The 13,183-nt window shown below is 44.3% G+C and overlaps 1 protein-coding gene across 6 annotated transcripts in view; it reads right to left on the bottom strand.

Moving 5' to 3' along the window:
- Nucleotides 1-5,326, bottom strand: part of SPIN1 (spindlin 1) — a 53,266-nt gene extending 47,940 nt beyond the window's left edge. For 2 of the 6 annotated variants that reach the window (XM_031054178.2, XM_031054179.2), the window contains exon 1: nucleotides 5,246-5,326. The gene's annotated coding sequence lies outside the window, so the exon portion shown is untranslated. Of the gene's footprint in view, nucleotides 1-3,586; nucleotides 3,858-4,745; nucleotides 5,025-5,245 lie in introns of those variants that run through there. The other 4 variants (XM_034072726.1, XM_034072725.1, XM_034072727.1 and 1 more) reach the window with 3 other exon arrangements.
- Nucleotides 5,327-13,183: the final 7,857 nt, after the last annotated feature.

Here is a 13,183-nt window from a genome sequence, read left to right as displayed (position 1 = left end):
AAAAAAACCCACCACACTACCAAAAAAACCCAGAAAATATTTCAACATCTCAACCACCTCAGAGTAACTACAAAGGCTAGCAGTCAGCACAGGTAATCACAACAATTTCTATACAGTTCAGCATTTTGTGGAACCATCTAAACGAAGTTTCCACATAAGCAAGTCAAACAAGACCTCATATGGCATAGATTTATGGTGGTTTCACAACATACACTATAGGAAATAAACATACTAAGATACCCTGGATTTAACAGAACTACTCTCAACAACCTGATAGCCAAATCAATTAATCTCCTGAATTCTGTATGACATCACCAAATTCACTTTTTACGCTACAGTGGAAAGCTAACTGCAACCACCACATGGCAAAAGCAGCAAATTTTAATTAAATTATTTCATCACTCTTTAGATGAGGTTGAACAGTTGCCTTTATAATCAACTGTTCATAGATAAATACAAACCAGTTAACCACACTGTTGCAAAGAACTCACTTATCTATGTCAGAGATACAAATGGATGCAGTCTGCAATTTACAACAGGAAGGTCACATTCTCCACTCTTCTGGATAGAAAGTAGACACATCTTGAAAGTACTCACTAGGAAAACCAGTGTCAAGGAAGAAAGATAAGCATCTGCCTTTCAGTCATAAAACCACTGAACTCTGAAAAGTACTAAGAGAAGGAAGACGAGAAAAACAACACACCAAATAAATCTCTCACACCTGGTATGAGAAACATGCTATTTAATCATACAACAGGAAATAACTTTCCATGATAGTGATTCTCTCAGTTCACCTTCAGTGAACTGATTTTGAAAGATGGTTTTTAAACCACTTTGTTTCACCTTCAGTCACCTACAAAAACATATTCTCATGTCTTACCATCAAGAAGTCAAGATCAATCTTTCTAATACCTAAGGAAAGAAAGGAGGCAAGGAAAACCAAAATGAAAACACAAAAGATTTATAACAGCAGAATTCATTAAAAAAAAAAAATAAAAAGACAGTTTGTTCTCATCAGAAAACAGAGTCATACTGAAAATCTTTCATTTGTCAAACATTAAGCAAAGTATGCATTACATTAAAAAATAACACTTCAAAACAGCTATTGCATCAGCTAGATGTTTACAGATCTGAACACGTCAAAGAGTGCAGCTTGGCAACGGACAGCAAGGAAAGACACAGGGTAAGAAGTCAATGGAAGAATGTTACCCAAACTGAGAATATGTGCATATTGAAGAATAGGATCAACTAACAGTCTGTATTACCTTTAGTACTTTATATTTTAGTTGGTAATTTCATAAATACTTAAACTACACTGGGTCATAATTTACTTCATCAAAGATTCACTGAACAGTATTTCTTCTTTCACCAATTTTTAACATCTTCCAGCAAGCTGATTGCTTAGACTGTGTTTCTTGTAACCATGTTCTTCCTCAGCTTTGCTGTCAAACATGAAAAAGTAAACTGTTTTGGAAAACAAGACTTTACTAGTACAATCTTTTTTTATTTGGGTTGAACACAGACAACCATTGCCCACAATGGCAAAAACACTGGAGTGTTTTCACTTAGTGGTAACAAAGACACAAAGATGTGTCAAGTTCTTCAACCAGATCAGCTTCTCATGGCATATGAAGACCCACAATCTTGATCTTTGACCAAATTAACACAACCAAGACAAAAAGAAACATCTTCTGGTTTCATAGAAAAGAATAAAACTGCAAGCAATAGCACAGATGCTATACAGAAAAAAACTGCAGGAAGGTACTAAAGTAGACCTGAGTTTTATAAAGTAAATTTCTAGTTCTAGCAACAAAACTGCAAGATACCAGCGTTAAACATGCCTGCTTTTAAGCAATCTGTTATTTAAATGGATGCCTTGAGGATGGCATATTTTTATTTCATTTTGCTCTTCAGATGAAGAATCAACTTAAGTATCCAAAGACCTACTCTGAGGGAGGAGCTGCATACCTCAGTGCAATTCACAGAGTAAGAGAGCAATAATTGCAAAAGTTGGTGACTATCACAATGAATGCCTAACTCATGGTATTGGTGGCTTTACCAATACTGTCTTCAGGTTAATAAAACAAACAAAAAAACCCACCAAAAAAAAACCAACAAAAAACTCCAACAGAACAAACAAAAACATTAAACCCGCAGTAAAAAGTAACTGCTGCAGAGATCTATTGATGTAACAAGTTACAGACTTTTGCTCAGACTTTTCCATCTAGAAGCAGTACAGTTGGCTCAGCAGCCATGATGTAGATACACATTCCAAAATGATCTTGTAACTTGGATGACTCCTCAAATTTTATGCTGTTGTAAACTCATTATGCCAAATTATTTTCTCCTCACTTCTAGTCACTCAATGCATGCTAATGGGGATGGAAAAAGCAGCAGAAGTATTAACATACGATAGTTAATTCTAGGACTAAAGTGTAGTATTTATTTCTATTTCAGTAAAATGTGTACGATTATGATATGGCAGTGCTTCTCCACTAGAAACTTCCAAAGCGAAGTAGCCAAAGATGACAGAGATAGGAAGTCCCTCACTTTAGGGCAGTGCTCGGATATTAACAGAAGCTATGGCTATCCATGTGTATATGACTGAATAAAGGCTGCATCTTTAAACACAATCTTTGAAAAACGAAACATTAACTATGAATTAATCAGTCTAGGAAACCATATAAATCATGTCTTTGCACCTTCAGCATTCACCCTTAAGTTACAACCTAGATATAAACCTGTTCCACGTCAGATCACTTAATACGTTCAGTAAATTACCTTCAAACGTTATTTTGGTTTTACGTCATAAGCAGGCAAAAAAAAAAAAAATGTAACACTCATCAAAGCCGGAAGAGGGTGCTGTGAAAAACTGAGGCTGGGGGTATTGAACTGAGCATTTGCCTTGCGCTAGTAGAGGTCAGAGCATGCTGTCTTGTTTTAGTTTGGCAGCTCGCCTAAGTTCACAATGCCATGCCTTTTTTTACAAAAAAAGGAATATGAGAAGCGGGCGCGCTCCTTTTAGCAAAAAGGAAATGCTTTGAATTGTGCTGCTGTCATTACAAGGGCAAATCAATCTGTGACAGAAAACTAGCAACACAAAGACCTGGCAAGAGGTAATTCCAGTTTTATATCCCCATGATTTGTGAGCTGTTTAAGATACTGACAAGGAAATACAGGAAATGCAAAGAAATCCAAAAAGATATGCCACGCTTTTAACCTACACAATGCCTATTCTGACATAACTAGTTCAGGTCTTTTTTAATGTGACTGTGCTGAGTTGATACCTTACACCTAACTACGAAATGAAAGAAACGGCCCTAGATCATCCTCTGCAAGTGCAACACGGTATTTCATCTCTGCCAGCACTTTGGTGCATCAGCCTCCCCCACCCAAAAAAAAGAAAAGATACGCACATTCCAATCAAGCCTCTCTCATCGGGGCTCACCCACCTCCCCCCTCCCGCCCTCCCTTCCTCCCTCGCCCCAGGCCTTGCCAGGTTCCCAAATCCCTTTCGGTCTTTAGGTTTCATTTTGTTGTAAACAGCAAAACGAAAGGAGAAAGCTTCCAAAGCGAGGATCCTTACCCTTGAAATCCCGCCATGCGCGCAATAAGGAGGGTGAATTGTTTTTCCTCCTTTTTTTGGATGGGAGATGAAGGGGGAGGGGAAGAAACAAAAGCCTAAACGGAGGAGAGGCTAAGCAGCGGAGACAGAGAGAGAAGGCGGAGACCCTGGTGGCGGAGCAGGGCGAGCGTCAGCCATGTTGTGTGTGTGTTGGTCCAGTATTTACAAACCTGCAGCTGCAGCAGCGCTTGGAGTCTGGGAGAGAGGGAAACGCAGGGCGGGAGAAAGAAAGGCGAGCAGAGAGGAGAGGCAGGCACAGAGAGGGGGAAGGAAGGGAGGGAGGGCGGAGGGAGGAGGGGAAGCAGCAGCACCAGCAGACAAAGGATCCCCGCGCAGCGCCAGCGCAGCGCGCACACACTCGCGCACACTCACGCGCGCTCCCGGGTGCCTCATACCGCGGCAGCGCTGCCCGCAGCCCTGCCGCTGACAGCCCGGGGCGGCTGCTCCCCCCGCGCCCGTCACCCGGCCCGGCCGCGCCGACACCGTGCTCACGCCCCCTTTGAACAGCTTTCCGCGGCGGGGGCGCCGGACTGGGGCACGCTTCACCCCGCCTCCACCTCCCCCTGCGTGCGCTACCAGGGGAAGGCTGATCCGAAGGCAGCCCCTCGGCGGGCCCCAGTCCATATACAATAGCTCCGCAGAAGTTAACGATAGGGGGATGGGAGAAGAGTAGCGGCCCAAAACTCTTCCCTCCGGCAGGGGACGGAGGGTGGCTGCTGAGAGGGGCCCTTGCCAAGGGAAAACGGGAACCTCCCGGGGCCCGGAAGGGTGGTGGTTGCCAGGCAGCCGTGGCGCTCCCGAAGACGGGAGGGCCGAGAAGGCAACACGCGCCCGAGACCCCCACAGCTTCCGGGTGGGCTGCTGAGCCGGGCGGCGTGGGCGGGACGGGCGGCGGAAGAGGGGGGCGCGAGACCGGGACGCCGCGGGTGGGTACAGAATGTAAGCCCCGGGGGAGGGGAGGGCAGGGGAGGCGAGGCGAGCCTCGGCTGGGAGCTCCGGCTCGGCTCCCCCTACAGCGACTCCCTCCGGCTCTGCCGGGTACTGGGCCGGGCCAGGCCAAGGGCGGCGCGACGGGCTGCGCTCTCCCCCCTCCCCTCCCCCGTCTTCGCCGCTCGCTCACCTGCCTGCGGGACGGGCGCCCGGGACTGCGAGGCCGGCGTCCCGGGGGGGTGCCAGCGCAGCCGCAGCCCCCCTCCTTGCCAGGCCGCTCAGCTGCTCCGCGGCGGCAACGGGGACGGCCGCTTCCCTTGTCTCGTTTGCCCCCCTCCGCCGCCGCTGCCTCTAGCTCGCCTCTGCCACATTTGGATCCCCTCTCCCTATGCCAGCTCCACCGCCAGGATAGAGGCCTCCTCACCTTCCTGCCAAATAGTGAGCCACCCTCATCGAGCCGTTCAAAACACAGGGCCTGGCCCCGCCCTCTTCCTCCCCCTCCTCCTTCTCCTCCTCCCCCGCCCTGCCCTCGCACCCACCCCCCAGCCCCCCCTTGACGCGCAGGCACGCAGGCGCACTGAGGCGCCCAAACTGCGACAGGAGGGGAGGGAGTGTTCCCCACCCGCTCGCCGCCGCTCCCAGCGCGCCTGCGTCGATCACCGCTGCCGGTGACCCACGCACGGCTCTCACCGGCACGGAGGTGTTGCGGACCGCTCCCGGAGCTCTTGGGCGGGCGGCTGAGTGCCCGGCCGCCTCGAAACACGGCCTACAAGGCCCTGGGGCGGTGGGTGGCTGTTGCTCCGCCCGCACGCTCTCCCTGCGGAAAACGCCCAGCGCCGCCTCACGGGCGGGCCGCAGCGGTCCGTGGCGGCCCGTGGAGGCCGTTCGCTCAGCAGCAGTTGCTCCTGGCCAGACTCCTCTGGGGGCCCGGCCTGCCTGAGGCGTGGGACTATGGGTAACGGCTTCACTGGTTTCCATGGTGTGCGGCGTTCTCTGCGGTGTCGCCTTACAACTCTCTTACAATGTCTGGGTGATATGGGGAAGTGTTAGTGGTCTTGCCTCCACAGAGAAGCCCAAGAGTGTGCAGGTACCCAAAGGCTGACTAGGACTTCACCTGACTAGACAAAATGCAAGTAATGGAGCCTCTCAGGTGTACAGAGTATTGTGTCATCTCTGGAAAAAAAAAAAAAAAAAGGCAAAGGACTGCATTTTGCACTAAAATGTCTTTAAAAATCTGGTGTCATCTGTAGAACAAGGAAACAATAAAGAGAGTGGGGAACACTTCAAAAATCCCTGCTGAACAAAAGCACTGGTTGAAAGTTCTTCACGCAGCCTTGGTGGACTCTCCTGAGTGGTGTCAGCAGGCTAAGGACAGCTCCTGAGGGGGTGGCTGATGGAAACCCTCTAAATAGTCATGGCTATGGATAAACATCATTTTCTGAGCCATTACTGTTAAATGCTGGAACATCTACAAGAGAAGCAGCAAGCATCCTAACTGTCATGAAGAGCATTTTCTGAGTCAGGAAATGTGCATGATCTATGTGGAGTTGAACAGTAGGAGGAAATTCAGTAAACCATACCAGAATTTTTCTGACAAATCTGTTTGCAAGCCTTTAATCATAATAAAGGAAAAAGCTAAGTCATCTGTAGATGATCTGATGAAAATCTACTATCATCAAATCGTAGTCCATCAGTGGTGGTACCATATTCAAGAGCCATTCATAGCTTCAGGCTGACAAAAAAAAATATCAGTAACTAAGATTATGTTCTCAGACTAAGTAATTTGTTGGACATTAAAAACAGGTCAACAGCTGAGGCCTGATCTGCTTTAACAGATGAATACTTTTTCGGAAGTAGAGCTTGGCAAGTGTATTGTGACATGATACTGTTTCTTCTGTTGCAACACATACAACAAACTTGGGTTCATTATAGGAAACACAAACTACTGTTATGTGTAGAGCTTCTGCATGTGGCTAAGAGCCAAATATACACTCAGGATCTGAAATGTGTTTGGGGAGAGGATGATTTGGTTCAAAGGATGGATATACATTTGGGATTTCTTAGTTCAACAGTAGCAAGCACAGAGTAAGATCCGAATTCTCAATTCACACTCATGGATCATGTTATTAATACATAGTCCTTGACAGAAAGTAAAGTAACATGAAAGTACAGACATACATATTTTGCTTAAAATTGTTACTGGCAAAACAGAAGAACAAAGAATTTTACTTTCAGTCAGCCCTTTGTTAATTTCATAGCTCTCAGTTTCATCAAAGAGGGACTGTATCCCAAATAATACCTCTTACATGCAGGTCCCCCAGAATGTGAGAGATTTTCTGTTTACAATTTAAAGAAACTTAAAGCAAATATGTCTAACTAAAATGTTTCCAAGAACATTACTAAAAGAGAGGAAAAGAGAGTAAGAAAACATGAAACAGGATAAATATTGGTAAAGATGAGCTTTGTAATGCTGTGCTATCCAAGCAGGATTATAAAATCTATAGCCACATACGTATATCAGTAGCATATTACAAGACAGCTTCTGAGATAAGCAACCACTAGTTGAATTTTCCTGAAATTAACCATAAAATTATAGAATGGTTTGGATTGGAAGGGACCTTTAAAAGTCATCTAGTCCAACCCCTCTGCAATGAGCAGAGACATCTTCAACTAGGTCAGGTTGCTCAGAGCCCCATCCAGTATGACTTTGAATGGTTCCAGGGATGTGGTCTTTACTCTTTGCGAAACCTCTTCCAGTGCCTCACCATCCTCATTGTTTTGTGGAAAAATGAGGCACTTCATGCGTAAGAGGGGCATTTTTTCTGAGTTCCCAATGACATTTGACTGAGGGTTGGCCTAAGAGAATCCAGTGTCAGAGGTGCCAGGATCTGTGGTGTCAGCCCGTAGGAAACTGGGCTTCCCTAGGAGAACTTACAGAGCTTCTCTGGGACTCACTGTAGAGTTGCCCAGACTCAGTTCACAAACTTTGCTACTGATTCATTTCAGGGGGCACAGTTGCTATAGTCCCTATCTTTTGAAGAATGCAGTTGATTGAAGAATGGGGTTGTAAATAAGTAACTTCAAGGACGTTAGGCTTTGTTAACAACTGTAGAGATAAGGAAACTAAAATCAGCCTGGTGGTTACTGACATGACAACGATCCCAAAATTAAAGTAATGAAGAGGGAGATGATGAAGAAATAACCACCAGGGGTCCCAAAGCCCACTACCAGATTTTAGTGCACATGCGGGAGGAATTCTCTAGAAGTATGGATAAGTAGTGGATAAGTAACTCAATGAATATGTATGTGAATATGTATGAATATATATATTTAAGGACAATATAGTCACATCCTGGTTGATGCTCAAACAAGGCATGCTAGGAGGAGCTATCCCCTGTGTCTCCCAGTGCCACAATGAAGACATGTCAACTTAAAATCTGTTGGCAAGTTCCTTCAGATTTCTCCGAGCTCTATCTATGGAGCTTCCATAAACGTATCAGTAGATTTCATTCTGGTAGATTGTCGTATCTTCTCCAAGGTTGTTTAGTTCCTCCCAGAGTTCATTACTGAATGGATTTTGTGTGAATTCAGGAGATTTTGGGCAGGGATTATGAGTAGTCAGTGAGTTGAATTGCACCTCTGGATGGCTGTGATTTTCTTTATCCCAAGTAGGTTTGATTAAAAGGTGGTCACCTCCAGCTAAAGGTTAGATTACTCTGTAAAGTGAGACAAGGAGGCACAAAATTAAAGGCAAACCTTTGTAAAGAAGTAAAATCAGTTCTAAGTAATGTTAAGTTTGATGGCTTTGTAACAGTAGCAATGGAAAATAACTGAGGTACATGTTTCACAGAAGAAAAAATATATAGTCAGTGTGCAGCTAGAGAACATAATGAGAATCCTTGTATCTGATAAACCATTGTAGCTGGTGTAGTTTTAGGTCCTTATGACCTTAGTACAAAAATAAGTGTAAGAAAAACAAGATAGAAAACAGGACATGTACATAAAGAGTATCTGAAATTAGCAGATGTCCAGGATGGGCTTCAGCTAAGCTAGCAGACAAGTAGAAGGACAGGATGATTATATCTTCAGTCTTACGGAACCAATTAAGCTGGTGTAAGCATTATCTAACCTGAGTGCTTCAAAGACTGCCAGAAGTGATGAAGATTGTTGGAAGAAGTAAACGACCCCCAAAGACCACCACCACCTTTTTGTACACATGTGAGGAAACTTTCTAGAAGGACTATGTAATGCATAAGTAGCCTCATGAACATGCATGTGTGAACGTAATGAATATGTATGTTTAGTGACTATATAAGGACAGCTTATTTAGCAATTAGGAGAGAACACTAGGAGGAGCTATGCCCTGTGTCTCCTGGTGCTGCAATAAATACCTGTTTGTCAACTTCAACTTTGTTGTCGAGTTCCTGGAGATTTCTCTGAATCAAAAGAAACACCGAAATCTGGAGTCTGTGAGGTTTTCTGCCTTCTGCCTGAAGCAGAGTGAGGGCCATGATTAGCAGAAATCACAGTTTGAATGATAGAATCATAGAATAGTTTGGGTTGGAAAGGACCTTAAGATCATCTAGTTCCAACCCCCCTGCCATGGGCAGGGACATCTCACACTAAACCATGTCACCCAAGGCTCTGTCCAACCCGGCCTTGAACACTGCCAGGCATGGACCATTCAAAAATTCCTTGGGCAATCCATTCCAGTACCTCACCACCCTCACAGTAAAGAATTTCTTCATTATATCTGATCTAAACTTCCCCTGTTTTAACCCGTTACCTCTTGTCCTATCACTACAGTCCCTAATGAATAGTCCCTCACCAGCATCGTTGTAGGCCCTCTTCGGATACTGGAAGTCTGCTGGGAGGTCTCCTTTCTCAGCCTGTCTTCATACGGGAGGTACTCCATCCTCGCGGCCCTCCTCTGGACTTGTTCTAACAGTTCCATGTCCTTTTTATGTTGAGGACACCAGAACTGCACACAATATTCCAAGTGAGGTCTGACGAGAGCAGAGTAGAGGGGCAGGATCACCTCCTTCTACCTTCTGGACATGCGCCCCTTGATGCAGCCCAGGATAGGGTGGGTTTCTGGGCTGTGAGCACACACTGCAGCCGTCTCACATTCAGTTTCTCATCAACCAACACCCCTAAGTCCTTTTCCGCAGGCCTGCCCTGAATCTCTTCTCTGCCCAACCTGTAGCTGTGCCTGGGACCCCAGGTGTAGGACCTTGCACTTGTTGTGATTAAAATTTATAAGGTTGGCATCAGCTCATCTCCCAAGAATGCCAAGGCCCCTCTGGATGGCATTCCTTCCCTCCAGTATCAACCGAGCCACACAACTTGGTGTCATTGGCAAAGTGGGTTTACAGGAGTCCTTTTATTGTAATTGGATGGGCTTCCTGCATGGTCCCAACATCCCACGACAGTACAGTCACTCTCAAATGAATAGTAATACTCTTTCCTGGGAAAAATGGGGCTAAAACCTCTTATTCACTGTTAAAATTTGTCTGGCTTAACTAAAATGCACTGATGCATTCATTGAATGACTTCACGTTGCTCTGCTAGGAAGGGAGCTGCTCTTACAGCTTTTTCTAGCTCATTTCCCAAACCATCCTGTTTCTAGTCTTGAAGTTTTCCACATCTAACTCTAGTTGTTTAATTTGTAAACAAGGTCTAAGATAATTTCTTTTGATTAAGTTATTCTTCAGTTATGTTAATTTGGAAATCTCATTTTCAATTCTTTTATTTCTGTATTTCTTTTTCTAAGACCTTTTTCTTCTTTTTTTTTTTCTTAGGAGTTCCTATGCATGATGCAAGGCATACAATAGGGTCCAAATGACACAAGCCTTGTTTTTATTGCCTTTCAATTTTGCTGATTTGCAATGTAATGCATGTTTCACAGGCAATAAAGATGGTATCTGCTGTTTTGAACTGGCCAGTGCTCCAAGGAGATTTCCTTTGTTTAGTCACACACTTGGAGAACATGTTTTTATTCTTCAGTATATTTTTTAGCAGAACATGCATGGTCTGTTTTATATTGTGTACTCCCATACTGCCTTTACACAAACACTAAAACCAAATTACAAGCCCACTACAATTATATTCTTTTATGTTAGAACAAATTCCAGATACACTTCTTCAGAGTTCAGTTGCATCTGAGCATCCAGAGTGCCAAAACAGAATGTGCACTGCCAGTAACTGCACTTAGCACCCTCATTCACTAGCTGTCAAATTTTACTGCAGGGCTTGTCTTCCCAGTTTATGTGCCACAAAACAAAAATGGGATGTGGCTGCTTCTTGAAAGAAATACTGTGAGTCCTACCAGGTGTTGTCTTCTTGTTCCTGAAGTAATCGGGCCAAATGTGAAGTTAACAAAGACTGATTCCTGGAGGGATGTCTGCACCCGAGTTCAAAGGCTGCATTCAGTCCTACACACTCTACTTACAGTGTATCTTCTTTTATGCTGTTAGGAGGTGGGCAAGTTAAAAAGGGAATTTTAACTACTGTTAAAAAGGGGCTGCATCCGGACAGTTGTAGATGTCTTCTCCTGGGAACAAAGGGAGGTTGTTGAGAGCTGTTTCCTTGCTAACCTCTCTTAGCTCTCTGTGAGTACTGGGAATTGTCCACAGAAGAGGCTGCATTCTCATGCCTGGAAGGAGAAATGCATAATTATGCATTTGCATTCCCATTTCCATCACAGGTGTGGTGATCCCTGAGCTGGTATGGGAGACTGTTTTCTTGATTGTGAAGCATTTGAGATTGACTGTCCATCAAGGCCATTTGTTCTTTCTTCTGAATTACTAATAGCTCTTCCCTGATTCATTGAGTAGGCACTGCAGGGCAAACCTGTTTAACTCTTAAAGCTTTGGGTATCACCTCCTGCTACAGCGTGGATCTCTGAATCAGTGGATTGCCTGAGCACAAGCTGGAAGCTCTGCATTAGAGTACTGCCAAATGATGTTAATTCAGGTTACCTGAGGAAGTGCAGGTGGTCATGTTTGTACAGAGAAGTTCAAGAGTGTGCAGGTACCTGACAGCTAACTAGCATTTCACATGACAAGGCAACCTGTTCCTAAATAGTAGTGTCCCTCAGATGTTGACAAGAACAAAACCAAAGACTGCATTTTGTGCTCAATTGTCTTCTTTATGGAAGAGAGCCAGCACTATTTCTTGGGATGGAGAAGGAGTAGTTTCTTCAAAATGATTCGTTTAAAATCATGGCCTTCTTGTCATCTGTAGAACAGAGAAACAGATGGTGAGGGAACACTTCAAAAATCTCTGCTGAACATAAGTACTCGCTACAAGTTCTTTACATGGTCTTGGTGGACTGTTGACAGTTATACTAGCTTTTAGCTTCTATTTGATTGGCAAGCCTTCCGTTAGAGCTTTGCATGTGTAGTGTGACATGACTTTTTCTGTTACAACATTGTGGGACAAAGATACACAAAGTGATTCATAGAACACATGAAGAACTTGCCAACAAAGTCTACAAGCAGGTAGTGTTTATTGCAGCACTGGGAGACACAGGGGATAGCTCCTCCTAGCGTCTCTGCCGAACCTCAAAGAGACTGGTTATATTGTTACTTAACATGCATATTCATTAAACGTCATACATATCTATTAACCATCCGAGAACGGCTTTACGTGATTCTATTTCTGCATGCACAGAACAATGTGATAGTGGTCTTTAGGGGTTGTTTACTTCTTCCAACAGTCTTTGTCACTTAGCTGCCCCTGGAACTCGTTCTGTCAATCTATGCGCAGTAGATAAATGCTTACACCAGCTTAATTCGTTCAGTAAGACTGAAGACATAAGTGAATGGTTTCATCCCATCCTTGTACTCATCAGTTAGCTCAGCTACAGCACATCCTGGACACCTGCTAGTTTCAGATACTCTTTATCTACACGTCCTGTTTTTCTTGCAATTATTTTGTACTAAGTTCATAAGGACCTAAAACTACACCAACTATGATTTATATTAGACAAGGATTCTCATTATGTCCTTTGGCTGCATTCTAATTTTTGTGATTTGTTTACCTAAGTTACTTTCCATTGCTATTGTTACAAAGCCATCAAACTTAACATTATTTAGAACTGAATTTATTTATTTACAGAAGATTATGTTTTATTTTGTACTTTCTTGTCTCAGAAGACAGTCACAAAACACACTGAAATTGGTTTCCTGTAAGAGTCAAGAAGAGTTTGATTGGAGGCCATCATATTCTGAAATAAACCTAATTAACAAAATCGTATAAACTGTCTTATAAATTACCACTGTTTTGTTTTTTTTTTTAAAGTACTGTACATAAACTTCCTCTTTCACAGACACCCCCTTGTTGTGGGGAAAGAGCTTGCATGCCCTTGTGAGGTTGGGAGCTATGCTGGTGGTGGCACATGCCACCGCTAGGGTCTCCCATGCCAGACAGGTCTCAAGTGAAGGGTCAGACAAAGCGTGTCCATGGGTAGGATGGGCTTACTAGCCTTCAGGCAACCGTCCTAGGAGAAGGACAGCTCTAACTTCAAACCCAGGCAGATGGAGCTTGTCTAGTCTTGTAAGGTCTTCCATCTAAGAGAAGGATACTCTAACCAAACCTATGACGTGAGGACTTTGCTGTCATCAT

The sequence above is a fragment of the Melopsittacus undulatus genome, chromosome Z, assembly GCF_012275295.1.
Source record: "Melopsittacus undulatus isolate bMelUnd1 chromosome Z, bMelUnd1.mat.Z, whole genome shotgun sequence".
NCBI classification, from domain to species: domain Eukaryota; kingdom Metazoa; phylum Chordata; class Aves; order Psittaciformes; family Psittaculidae; genus Melopsittacus; species Melopsittacus undulatus.
This window is presented reverse-complemented; position numbering and strand designations above follow the sequence as displayed.